Genomic DNA, 13,323 nt, shown 5'->3' on the forward strand with positions numbered 1-13,323 from the left:
GTAGCTAGTTGGGGATGCTTAGGACATAGCTGTGCTACAAACCCAGTCACTCTCCACAATTAAGTACCTCATTCAGGGATTTTAAGTCTTCTCCCTCTGCCTGGAGGTATCCCTTTCTTTAAAATGCAGCCAGAGGGTCAGACTTTTAAAACATGGCTGGAAAAACTCCCTTTACCAATCTCTTTCCATTGATAATGGTTCAGCAGTTAGACTACTGCCTGAGAACGTTAGTGAGGTGGATTCAACTCCTTCATGACCAAATGGGAAGAGGGGGGTTAATCTTGTCCTCCAGAACAGTACACTCACCCACCCCATCAGCAAGAACCTGTCAGAGCCCTGATAGCACTGCTAGGTCTTAATGGCCCTGAGCAGCCTCACCTGGGACCCCCACCTACACACTGCCCATGGACCAGACTCCATTTAAAGCTCAGGTCTGGGTGTTTAATCCCTGCCTGAACTATCTAGCAGATGGATCTGCCTTCAGTTTGATCTCCTTCTTTGCTTCCTAGATGGATCCATAGTGTGGCTCTGTCTCCAGTTGTGGCCCTATCTCCTGCTCCTCCTGATTGGATTCCTTGTACAAACTTTACACTGATTCGTTGCTTCATCGTGTCTAGGACTGTTAATGGAACTGCATTGTGCTGTTCTGTTCAGGTATCGTGGCGAAGTGCTCTGGCTAGTGAGAATACTGCCTGTGCTGCAGCTACCCTCAGTTCCAGGCTTTTCCTCCCTTGAGCTGCTTCCTGAGAGCAACAGTGCTAAGGATAATAACAACAATAATGATACATGTAATGAAAAGGAGAAAAAGGAATAAAACCCCAGAAAAATAAGTAATGCACAATACTCTTGCTAACCAGCCACGGACTGATGCCTAGACAGTAGTTGCCGACTGGGGTTAAACTGTGACAAGTGTTTCCTGCAGGTATTTCTTATATTGAGGGTAAACAGGGATGCTATGTGGCTGGTATGGACCGGGGCTGTAACAGCGCTTTGCCTTATCCAGCTCATCCCCTGCCAGCCCCCTGTCCCGGGAGCCCCCCAGCCCCGGTATAACCGGACAGCCAGCAGAGCCGACAGTTGCTGCCCCAGCGATGTCATCCCAGGCATCATCCCCTTCCGATGCTTTGGGTGTTTAATAGACTCAGTTCTAGCTATTTTCTAGTCATGGAAGCTGCTTTTCACTTCACAATCAGAGCCTGACAGCAAATGTTTGCATTGTCACATAGAGTGACTCTCGTGTGTCAGGGTACTCGGTGCTTGGATGGCTGCCATCGACATTTATCTTTCTACACGCAGGCCGTGGAGTTGGTTTTTGTTGCCCGCTTTCTACTTGGAAGAAGCAGATAGTCACAGGTGCCCATCACCGCGCGACAGTTCCCTCTCCACCTCTACCCCACGTTTGCCCCGGTAAGGGATGACGAGCGGTCAACCCCGACACCGCCGGCCCTCAGGGGACGGGCGCTGCTCTGCGCCCCTTCCACCGGGCCGCCGCTCCCCTGGCCCCGACTCCCTCCTCGGAGCCGGCCGCCTTTCCTCAGGCACGGAGCGGCGCCGGTGGCTCGCCCGCTCGGCTCGCCCCGAAGGGCGGGGGACGCCGGTGCGGCGAGGGGTCGCGTCTTCCCGCCGCACCGGGAGGAAGTGACATGTTGGCGGCGGCGGGGAGGGGAAGGGAGGCGAGGGGCGCCCTGTTGCCGGAGTGGAGCTGCCCGGCGGGTGGAGCCTGGCGGCCCCGCCCGAGCCGCCCGCCCGCTCCCGCCGCGTGCGAAGTAGTGGCAGCCGGTGCGGCTCGGCCGCCGCCCGCTCCCGGCGCCCCAGCGCGGCACCCGTGCCCAGGCCCGCCGGCGCCAGGTACGTGCTCTTCCCCTGGCGACCTGCGCGCTCCTCAGGTGCGGGGCCACCCTCCCTCCTCCGCCTGCCGTGCTACCCCTCAGGAAAAGGCATCCGGACGCAGCCCCTCCCCGACGCAGCCGCCCCGCGGCGCGCTGTAGCGGCGAGGCGAGGGGCCGGCTGTTGCCGGCGGGGCGCGGGATGCGGGCACAAGTTCCCTGACTTATTCGCCGCCGGGCTGGGTCGCCGCCGCCGCCGCCCGGATCCGCCGCGTCCTTTCTCCTACGGGCGCCGGCAATTTTCCTGCCGCCCGCTGGCCCCCTTTGTGTGGCGAGTGCTGCCCGCGGCCGCCGGGGTTTCCGTGGAAACGGCGGAGCTACGGCGGCCCAGCCCCGCCGAGCTCCCCTCCGCCGGCGGCGCCTTCCACGTTCCCTTCGGTGTTCCCCGCTCGGGGCTGAAGGTGGCTGCGGAGGGAGGGGGCGGGCGGTGCGGTTGCCGTGGGAACGGGCGGGTGCAATCGCCTGCTTCGTGCCGCCTCCCTGAAGGCGCCGCTCCACAGCGAGCGGGCGCGGCGAGCCCCGGTGGGAGCGGGCGGGCTCGGTCACTGGTCGGTCGTGGCGGCTGTTCTGTCCGCGGTACCTGGAAGTCCATGAGCTGAGGCGAAGGGGAGGGGCAGTCTGCCTCCCTGGTGATGGGCTCACGTGTTGTCGGAGCTCTGCCTTTCACCTGTCTGCGTATCATGAAGATGTTTAAGGTGAATTAAATAACGGCCACAAACTTAAGGTGTGTCGTTTGATACCATGTGTTGAAGGGTATTTAAATAACAAGTTATGCTTTTTACCATTTATTTCAACAAGCGAGCACTTACTCGAATGGCTGAAAGGACAACCCCGCAAGAGAGTCTGTTTCAGCACTGTCGCACCGACTTCTGGTCTTTATCTTTGTTATGCGTTCCTAAGAGTTTTAAGTGTGCCGACATCTAAGCATGATGTACGTTAGGCAGGTGCTTGTGCGGGAGAGAGCAACCTTGCTGCTACATGAAAACCGAAAATGCTTTACAAGAGGTAGACGGCTCCAGAAACTCTGAAACAAAAAACCCCAAGCTTTTCTTTAAAAGCAGTGATGTATCCCACCCAGGAAGTTGTACCAGGCGATTGTAGCCTCAGCTTGTACGGATAATGACTTCACACTAAGAGTGAGTAGCAGAAGAATTGAAAACTGGTGGAGTAGAGAAGCTGTTGTGGAACAACTTAAGCCAAAAGTTGTAGCCTTTTTTTTTCTCCAGCTTCTCATGTTCACGATAAGATTGCTGTAGACACACAGAGGTCCGTTTATATATACCTTCATACTTCTGTATAAAGACTGACTGCGTGAATCACTAGAATAGTTGATGTGTTCTCAATGTTTGCTGTCATTTACTGACCAGCAGCTTTCTGTAGCTGCTTGTATCTGATATAATGCCATGGTTTTCCAAATACTATGGATTAAAACACATTTATTCACTTTAGAAATTTGTGTAAATATTTTGTATAGCTTTGCTCTTTCCTGTGAATGTTTTGCATTAACAGTGCCTGAATAAGCTGTATCGAAAAGTGAAACTAACTGTGTTTTGTGGATGACAGGACCAGGTTTCATGGGGAAGAATCTATTGGAAAGCCTGCAGTGAACAGAGAAACTGTTGCAAGCCGCTAATGGATAAAGGTTGCTCTTAAGCAAAGTTTAGTTGTGTTGTTGGCAAGCACTTTTAACACATTTTAGTGAATGCTTCACAAAAAGCTGTAAGTCATATATTTTAGGAGTGGAGAAACTGCATAGAGGTGAGCACTTGCCCAGAGTCACAGACCAAAGAATGGTGTGCCCAGAGGACAATAATGAACTGTATTTTTTGAAACGTAGTAGGTGTCAGTTTGGTGAGGAGGTTTTTTTTTCAGTAAGTTGTGTTCTGTCCAGCCAAATTGCAGAGGCACTGAAGCAGTGTTCATCTCTGGAGTGAGACGTGCTCTGCTGGAGCGACAGTTTTACATCACTTACAGTTTAATGTACTTACTGTACCATAACAGAGGAGAGCTCTGTAGGAGAAGAATTCTCTGCAGGTGATGGATGAGAATCCTATGGCTGTACGCTGCCCTGCTGAAAAGGATTGGCTAATTTTTTCTGTTGTGTACCCTGTTTTTAATGCTAGAAGGTGAAGACTGGGAGTAATGCCCCTTGAAATCTCTTCATACAGGAAGACACTGTCACAGCTGTGCTGAGGGTAGCAAGATGCTGTTCTTGTGTTACAAATGAGCACTGTGGCCCTCAAAACTTGTATTAGTAATTTGGTCTTAAAATTTAAACATTCAAATTTCCACTGTGTGACATAAAACAACACTTCCCTAACTAACAGCATCCCTGCTATTACTGTTGGTATGTCCTGATAAGGGAGCAGATCAGCAAGAGGACAACAATGCATAGTAGTGCACTGTGCATATGCTTTGCTCAGTGAAAGCTTTTGCAACTGTGGGCCTTGCTCACAAGGGAAAACATTTTATGTCAAGGCAGTCTTCTCTCAGGTGTGTTTGATTTTGCTGTGCTGAATGCAGTGGGCTTTCTTGTAAAGGAACTAGAAATGAGACTGACAGTGGTACCCTGTGTGCTTTGTTACCTTTCAGCACTGGTATGTGGCAGCTGAGTATGTGTTTTTTCCCTGAAGTGCTTTGTCTGTGTGGTGGCTTTGTCCAGTGATTCAGTTTCAGGCATTTGGAAAAGTTTGGTGGTCTTGGACTTATTCACATCTGACTGTGTGGTGAGTACCCTGATCACCTGTGACTAATGCTCCTGTGCTGCTTGGAAACTGCTGACTCATTTTGTTTTCATGCTTTTCCCCTGTCCTCCTCCAATGCTTCCGACTAGAGATGAGGTAGGGTCCAAGGTAAGGTCAGGGAAAGAGGAAATTGAAATTAATGAGAATAACGGTTGTGGCAAGGATGAAGATACTGCAAAGATCCCTCTTTGATAATGTGAGAAAAAGATGATGGCTGTAATAGATTTGCTGAAAAGGTACATAAATCATGTGTTAGGAACTGGCTTAACAACTGTAGTGAACCCAGAGTTGGGAGATGCTGGGTTGTGGTCCTGCTAGTGGTCTGCTCTTCAACTTGAACTTAAAGCCTTTTTATTTCTATGCCTTTGTTTTCACCTTCCGCCCTTCTGTCTGTCTTGTTACATTCTGCTGCTTTACGCTGAAATAATTTTCTGCTGCTTGCAAAAGGGCTGACCTGGCTTGAGGTTTCTACTGTAGCATAAATAACAGGAACAGGGATAGGCAATTAACCAGCTCTAGGCTGGAAAGAAGTCAGAGATAGAGGTCACTGAGAGAAGGTTTACTTGGCAGAAGGTAAGGAGCTGCAGGCAAAGACAAGCACGCTGATTTCACTTGCATGTGGGACTATTTATTAACATGTTAAAAATTTCTGACATGTACCAGATTTCTTTTTAGTCAGACCAACAAAGTTAAATTTCAGTCACATTTTTCCAGTAGCATCCACGTGAATGAAAAGGTTTTCCTATGCTGATTCAGTTGCAGACTATGCAAGGTTTTTTACCTATCAGAGAAAGGGTAAGACTCAACTTAAAACCTGCTGTTAAAGACAGGGAAAGAACATATTTGAGGGAATTCTATATGTAGAAATGGTACATGGTTTCAAGTGGCAGCTACTGTGTGAAAGTTTGTCCTGCTTATTCCCCTGTCTCCACATTATCTGTGACCTCACACATCATAGTTTGCCTCTTAACATGCTTTTCAGCACTTTGGAAAATACCATTACTGCAGATGCTGCTTTGCACTTCTGGAGGGTCTGCAGCGGGCTACACCTGCACTTGAACCATTTATGAGGTTTTACTCCTTTAAGTCACAGGTGGTTGTCAGGGGTTAATATTGTGATTCTGTGTGTCACTGTAAGTTTTTTACATGCCTTTGCCTCTGACTGTGTGCATAAATACTGCATTTCACCCAAGCTGGAGACAGAGAAAAGCTTCGTTTTGAATTTTAAGCCTTGTAAAACTGTCCCAAATATACTTTGAAGTTAGAAGAAGAAATTCTCAAAACCAGCTTTTAAGTGAACTTGGGCTCCTGCAGTTGTTCAGAGGTGGTGTAGAAAATCCAGGTAGGTGTTGATGTACTTAATGCTTAATTTAGTGCAAAATTTATAAAAATATTACTGGATTCTTAGCGATGTGTTTAGTAACTGTTCGCATCTGCACACTTGCTATCCAGTCAAGTAAATGCTGCTGAATCAAGCACTGTCTCAGAATGATTTTGCTGATGTTTAAGGTGGTTTTGACTAGCCCTGGCCTTAGGTGCTGAGAATACAAGATCATTGATTGGTTTGGAGTCATAATGTTTGGTAAACAACAAGGACTGTTGAAGCTTTTTGAGAGATTTCTTTTGTCTTCAACATGGTTTGAATCAGGTCCAAAAAGAAACCTGCCTTTATTACTGGACTTGATAAATCTGGTGTTTGTGATAAAGTCTTTTATTCTCTGAAGTTCTTAAATTAAATCAGGCTGTTAGGAGACTGATGATCAGGGAGAATAAGGAGGTTGAAAGTATTCTGAGTTCATGGTATGACAAAAGAGTTCTGAACACTCGTATCACATGAGGCAGAGGTGAGTGAAAACTGATGTAAAATGGAACTGCTGAAATGTGGGTAAACCTGTCACCATGTTTATTTGGGTTTTTACCTGGCATCTGGATGTCTGGTTGTTTTGCGTGTAGGTACAGCTGAGCTTTTCACTGAAGCTGGCATCTTATTTTTTGGAACCATGCCAACCACATCTCAGCTGTAAGATGTTTTTCTAAGTATTGGGTGTTACCTCTTAAAGGCAAAAATTGGTTTTCTTCAAATAATAAATCTGAAAGCTTCCCTGCCACTTTCATTCTTCAGTTAAACTATTTTCTACAGAAAGAACCACTAGACAGTATTTAATGAATAAATATTAATATCCTGTGTATCTCTGTCTTGGTGAGGCTACATCTTATGTTTGTGTTGTCATTTCCAATTTTGGAATGCAATTTTCATAAAGGAGAAATTCCGTTACCTTATACTCTTCAGTGTCATATGATAGAATACTGACAAATTAAATCAATACTGGGAGATCAAAAAAAAGCCTTGTGAGTATTTTCTGCTTAATGTGTCCTTAGTATTCAAAGAGCATACTAATGTTATGTCATATTAATTAAAAATATGCAAATGGCTTAGCTGAAGGAGATGGTCTGCTATCATCGAAGATAACCTAACAGCTCACTTGGAGCTGTAATCAGGTGATGGCATGTAATTTCCAGCAGTGTTAACAATTTCTTGTAATTTGTACTGGAAGCTTTTGGATTCCCTCGTGGAGGAGGTCAGCGCTGTTCCTTCATATCTCTGTGATTTAGAAGCACAAAGAATGTGGTCTGTGCCGTGTACATGTTGCATTTGTGGCAGCGTTGGCAGCATGGCTGAGACCTGCTAAATGGGAGAACATGGTTGTCTCCAGCAGGCCATGGAGAGAGGCACCATGTTAAAAGAATTTATGCTGGGTTTTTGGGACAGTAGAAAATCTGTTACCAGCCCACAGTCTGGTGGTGGAAGTTCCACTTGTAAACCAGTGTCACCATGGTGTATTTCTCAGCTCAGTGATTCATGCCCTATTTCTGCCACTTTCCACAAATTTTTTTTGTAAGATTATTGCTGCCACAAATTCTAGGTTATTCTTTAGTTTCTCTTTCTGGCTTTTTTAAATACACAAAACAACAAGGCCACACAAGTTAGAAATTAGATTCTTCGTAAAAGGCTTAAAGAGACTGCCCAAAATTACTAAAATGTAAATTGCAATTCCAGAAAATATGAAGAGTTGTTTTATGGGAGTGTACTAAGGAAAGAAGGTTATCTTTTTCCCATTGCTGATGATTTTTTTTCTTCTGTTTGTTGTTCTCGTAGTATCTATCAATGCCTTTAATTCCTTCTCAGGTAGGAATAATGAGAGAGATGTGCCAACTTGGTACTAAAGTTGTACCTTACAGTTTATAGTGCAGAACCATCCAAGTTGCTGAATACTTGGTTTTCATTTCTTGAGGAATGGAGAAAGGAAAGGAAAGTAGAGTTCATTAGATCAGTACATAAATCTTGAGTTGTACTATTTCCTGCATGCATCATCTGGTGCCACTGAAGGTCCTTGTGGAACATGTCTGTTCTCTCTCTAATCTCTATGCGTGGCCTTTCAGAAGATGTTGCAAGGAAAAGTTGAGCATGGGTAAGAAGGCAAATAAAGGAGGATGGAAGTACCATTTCATGTTGAAAGCTGGAGCCTGGGGAACTAGCAGATTGTGGGTTTGGTGTTAGCTGTGCTATGGATTTGCCATGTGACTGTCACAAGCTCTCTCTGAGTGTGGTTCTAAGTTCACTGTGTGTAAGAGAGGGGCAGTAAGAAAAATCTTGACAGATTTACTTCTCTAGTGTCTTCTAAATGGCTGTAGCTTTTCATATCAGAGGGGATCGATAAGTCCAGGAAAAAAATGGACAAAATCCACACTGTTTTCTAATCCTATATGTAAAGGATTTGATCTTGCATATAGAAATGCAATGCTGATGCTACTACATCTGCTGAGTGGATGTGAAACTTTGCCTGGATACAACTGCTTATGTGTGTTTGCCTGATGCAGAACTGGAGTTAGGAGGTGATACTTTTGTAGTCTAACTTTGCAAATAACTCACAGTGAGTAAGAATAGGGGGATTAATATTTAAAGCTTTGAACTAAATGTGATCCATGTTTCCTTGTTGTCTCACACGTAAAGCTGGTTTGGATGTTGGGGAGGTACTTCGTCTGTTGAAAGTATAGGCAGTTCCTGTACCTTGTCCTGACCCTTTGCATTGCTGTGAATGTAATTTACAGTTCTTTAAAACAAAGCGAGAGCTGTTTGACAAGCATAAGCCATGCGTCTTCATAGGAGAGGCCTTCTTTCTAAACTTATCTCTTATCAAGAAAATGTTTGGACTCCCAGCACAGTTTAAAAAAAAAAAGAGCAACCCTGGTTTTATACCAGCTTCTGAATAATCCTTTGTCAGCCTTCTTCCATACCCCCATTTCTTTGGGTTTTTCTAAAAGAAATGTTATTATAATAACCACTGAAGAACTCAGTAGCTACTCCTGTGTTGGATCTTTTCCTGAAATGCCAAGTGTAGAGGTGATCAGTGTGCCCTTCATGCTAAGTATCACAATGCAGGTGACAATATCCTGCTGTACTGCCCCTGCTACCTCTGTAGTTTTTAATGAGTTAATTTCCTGTGTACATCAGTGATGGTATGGATCTCACCATTGAGAGATTTCTCACAGGCTGTGCCTTGAGGACCAGTGCTTAACTAAACAGAGTCCAGTCTCTATACTCAAATGTGCAGTTGCCTCAAATAGTCCATGACTTCTGTACAAAATTTATTGTACTTATGGACATACATATATTTGTATTTCCGAAGGCTTAGTTTGTTGCAGATGTTCAGATTCAGCCACCTGGACTTTTGCAGAAAGCCAGATCATCCAGTGAAGTGACTTTGTAAAAACACATTTTGGGGGAATTGTTTTTTATAGAAGAGGGTGCCAGATGACAATAATGTGTGGGCCTAGTTACCTTGACTAAGCACTTAATGTTGCCTATAAATCAAGTATTAAATTTGCTATGAACATGTGATATACTTCATGTCCTAGACCCTTTGTGGTTATTCACCTTGGTTATTTTTGAGGAACTATCCAGGTTGCTCTTATTTGTGTGACAGCATAGCCCACATCCTGCTTAAGTTCTCAGTATTCTGTCTTGTAAGTTTTTTGTTGTTTAGTCCTGCTCCCCTGCTCAGTCCCTAAATTTTACTTGTGTGTGTTGTATTGCCCTCGGTGGCAGTGCAAGTGACTTTTTAGGTTAGTGGACCCAGAGAAGTAAAATACAAAACAGAGGGACGTGGTGGTCCCTGAAACTGAAGTCTGGGGCTGAACTCTGATAGACTCATTTAGGTCTTGAGTATCTTAATGCATCTCTTAATTGTATTTTTTCCAAGCCAGTGGGAAACAGTTGAAGAGCAACACTTGGCGTTTTGGAAAGAAGCAACTTGTCTTCCAGTGCTACTTTTGTGAACTTCATGTTCTGCACCTGAGATAATTGCTATAGTTCACCCTGATGGATTTTTGAGGATCTCTTTAAGAGCTTGGAACAGAACTGCTTAACTTAAGGAGTTTACTCTCTTCAAATAAATAGCTTCCCTCAGTGTCAAGCCCTGCAGTCCTTAAATGCTGCATCTCCAAGGAGTTTTGTATTGATGTGTTTATGTTCAGCTCCTTATGGCTTCCTTGCCCAGCTCCCTTCTCCCTGAATATTTCATCCTTCTGGAAGAAGGAGCAAGACTGAGCTGCTTCTCATCAGAACTTGGGCAGTGACTCCCCATCTTTCCCACTTCTTCCCAGACTATGCATGCCTCTCCTGGGCTGCTGTCATCCTCCTTACCTCGCTCTATAAACACTTTCCTCTGTTGCTGGGGTGGGCACTGAGGCTAACTCAGCTCTGCTGTGCATTTTGCCAGCAGAGTACACATACAAAGAGAGAGAACTTCCATCCTGGCAGGCATGCAGGGTTTGCATAGCTGTTTTCCCTATGTTAGATTACAGCAGGAAGAAAATAAAAAAAAGGAGAAGAGGAAAGCATTATGCTATGATAACCATTTCAAAAACTTCTAGGTTACTTTCACTTCTTCAGTGTATGCTCTATTATGCAAATTATCTCTGTGCTCAATAGAAAATAATTGAAGATAATAGAAAAAAATAGAAATATAATAATTTTCTATAATCAAATAAAAAATAGAAAAATAGAAATAAAATAATTTTCTGTAATAATAGCAAATAGTTCAGTTTTATAACAAGTATGTAAATTGGAAATTCTAAAATTTGCTGGTAGACAGTATTCATTCTTCAGCCTTTGAAACAGCCAAACTGACTGATCTCTCCTTTGTAGCAGTGTGCAGTTCAGGAATTCAAGACTCCTCATGAAAATCTAAAAGCATTCCTAAGTTCCCTTAGCTTTGGGGGAAGGTTTTAAGATACACTCAAATTCTTCCCTGATTTGGGACTTTTTGGAGAAGGTGTGATGTGTTGACCTTGGCTGCCTTCCAGGTTCACATCAAACTGCTCCCTCACTCCCCTTCCTCAGCTGGACAAGGGAAGAAAATAGCGTGAAAAACCTTGTGGGTTGAGATAAGGACAGAGAGATCACTCACCAGTTACCGTAATGGTCAAAACAGATTCCACTTGGGGAAGTTTGGTATAATTTATTGTCAGCTGGTAACAAAGTAGAGCAGTGGAAAACAGAGCCTAAACTAAAACCAACTTTGTCTCAAGTCCTCCCTTTTTCCCAGGTTCAGGTTGATTGTAGACTCTACCTCTCTGCTGCACCCCAAGTGGTGCAAGTGGGTGGAGAAAAGGGGTTGCAGTTGGTTCTTAACAGTTCCTCTTTGCTGTTCCTTCTTCACTGTACTATTCCTCTGCTACTGCTTGGGTCCCTCCTACAGGGTATGGTTCTTCAGAAAAAGACTGCTCCAGCCTAGGACCCCCTGGGCTGCAGTCCCTGCCACAAAACCTGCTGCTGAGTGAGCTCCTGTCCATAAGCTGCATACTCACAAGGCATCTGCTGCCTCGTGAGGTGTTCTCCATAGGCTGCACTGCGTATATCTGTTCTGACATGGTCTTTCATGGGCTGCATGGGATAACCTGCTTCACTGTGGTCTTTACCACAGGCTGCAGGAGAGTGCCTGGAGCACATCCTTTCCCACCTTATTCACTGACCTTGGTGTCTGCAGGGCTGTTCCTCTCATGTGTTTCTCACTCCTCGCTCACAGCTGCTGTAAAAAAAAAACCCACAACATTTTTTAATCCTTTCCTGAACATTATCACAGAGATGCCACTAGTGTCGCTCATGGGTTCAGCTTTAGCCAGTGGTGAGTCCCTTCTGGAGCTGTCTGGAACTGGCTCTGTTTGATGTGGGGGCAGCTCCTGGTGTTTTCTCACAGAAGCCATCTCTGCAGCCCCCCTGACTACCAAAACCTTGTTGTATAAACCCGACACAGGGGATAATGCTCTAGTAGTTGCCTTTGAGGGAGGTAGGAAGTGATTGAAACCCTAATTAAGCATGAGGCAAATAGATGGATAATTCTTCCTCCAGATTTGGTTGGTTTGGGGGATTTTTTTGGTGTGGTAAGATATTCTCCTTGTAGGTGAATACATACATGGATGTGACCTCACTTTCTCCTAACTTTTGATGTTCGCAGACAGAAAGAGAAGAGCACAAGGGCTTCCTGTGACTTGCTTTGCATATGCGTTTCATATACAGCAGTGTTGTTAAAATGGACTTGGATGTGAAATACAGTGCTGCTATCTGTGCTGCTTTCACAGAATTATAGAATCACTTCGTTTGGAAAAGACCTCAGAGACAATTGGCACCACCTTGTCAACTAGACCACGGCACTAAGTGCCTCATCCAGTCTTTCCTTAAACACCTCCAGGGACTGTGACTACCGCCTCCCTAGGCAGTCCATTCCAATGTCTAATCACCCTTTCTGTAAAAAATTTCTCCTGATGTCCAATCCAAACCTCCCCTGGCACAGCTTGAGGCTGTGTCCTCTCATCCTGTCCCTAGTTGCCTGGGAGAAGAGACTGACACCCACCTGGCTACAACCTCCCTTCAGGTAGTTGTAGAGAGTGATGAGGTCCCCCCTGAGCCTCCTTTTCTCCAGGCTAAACAACCCCAGCTCCTCAGCCACTCCTCATAGGACTTGTGCTCTAGACCCTTCACCAGCATAGTTGCTCTTCTCTGGACTTGCTCCACCACCCTAATATCCATCTTGTAGTGAGGGGCCCAGAACTGGACGCAGTACTTGAGATGTGGCCTCACCAGTAACAAGTACAGGGGTTTTGATGGCAACTGAAATTCACTTAAGAGGCACCACTGAAACTGCTTAATCTGACCTGAGATATTTTCATAGTCTCTGTAACTCATCCATCCAAATAAGAGAAAATGCAAGAATAGGCAGCGGCATCATCAGTTTGGTTGTTCTTAACTTGCAGCAAAGCATTTAAGGACTTCATCAAAGAGTAGACTTAAGTGAAAACTTTTGCGTAAGCTTGAAACACGTTGTACTGAAAAAAAAGAGGTATAGTGCTGACTTTCCTCTGTTTGTAAGTATGGACAATATCAGCTCAATCTAAATGCTGTCAAATAAGTACCATATTACTTTCCAGACTCCAAGGACTCTATTTACTACATAAACTTTGGAAACAGTGGGTGACAGTTCTTTGCTTCATTCTTGTGCTTTCTGTAGAAGTGCAGACAGTTGTGTTCGCTATGAGATCTCTAGTTGTAGTCTCAAAACATGGACTATAAAGTGTAAAAGTATAAAAGATAAAGTATAAAATAGAACAGTTCACTGGCAGCAGCCGCTGTTGGC

The 13,323-nt window shown here is 45.0% G+C and overlaps 1 protein-coding gene across 1 annotated transcript in view; it reads left to right on the forward strand.

Moving 5' to 3' along the window:
• The first annotated feature begins 1,796 nt into the window (after positions 1-1,796).
• The window catches only part of AGPAT4 (1-acylglycerol-3-phosphate O-acyltransferase 4), an 83,497-nt gene continuing 71,970 nt past the window's right edge, over positions 1,797-13,323 (forward strand). Inside the window, exon 1 of the mRNA XM_027686993.1 lies at positions 1,797-1,848. The gene's annotated coding sequence lies outside the window, so the exon portion shown is untranslated. The remainder of the gene's footprint in view (positions 1,849-13,323) is intronic.

Source organism: Neopelma chrysocephalum, unplaced genomic scaffold, assembly GCF_003984885.1.
Source record: "Neopelma chrysocephalum unplaced genomic scaffold, ASM398488v2 Primary Assembly neopelma1_23, whole genome shotgun sequence".
Taxonomy (NCBI): Eukaryota; Metazoa; Chordata; class Aves; order Passeriformes; family Pipridae; genus Neopelma; species Neopelma chrysocephalum.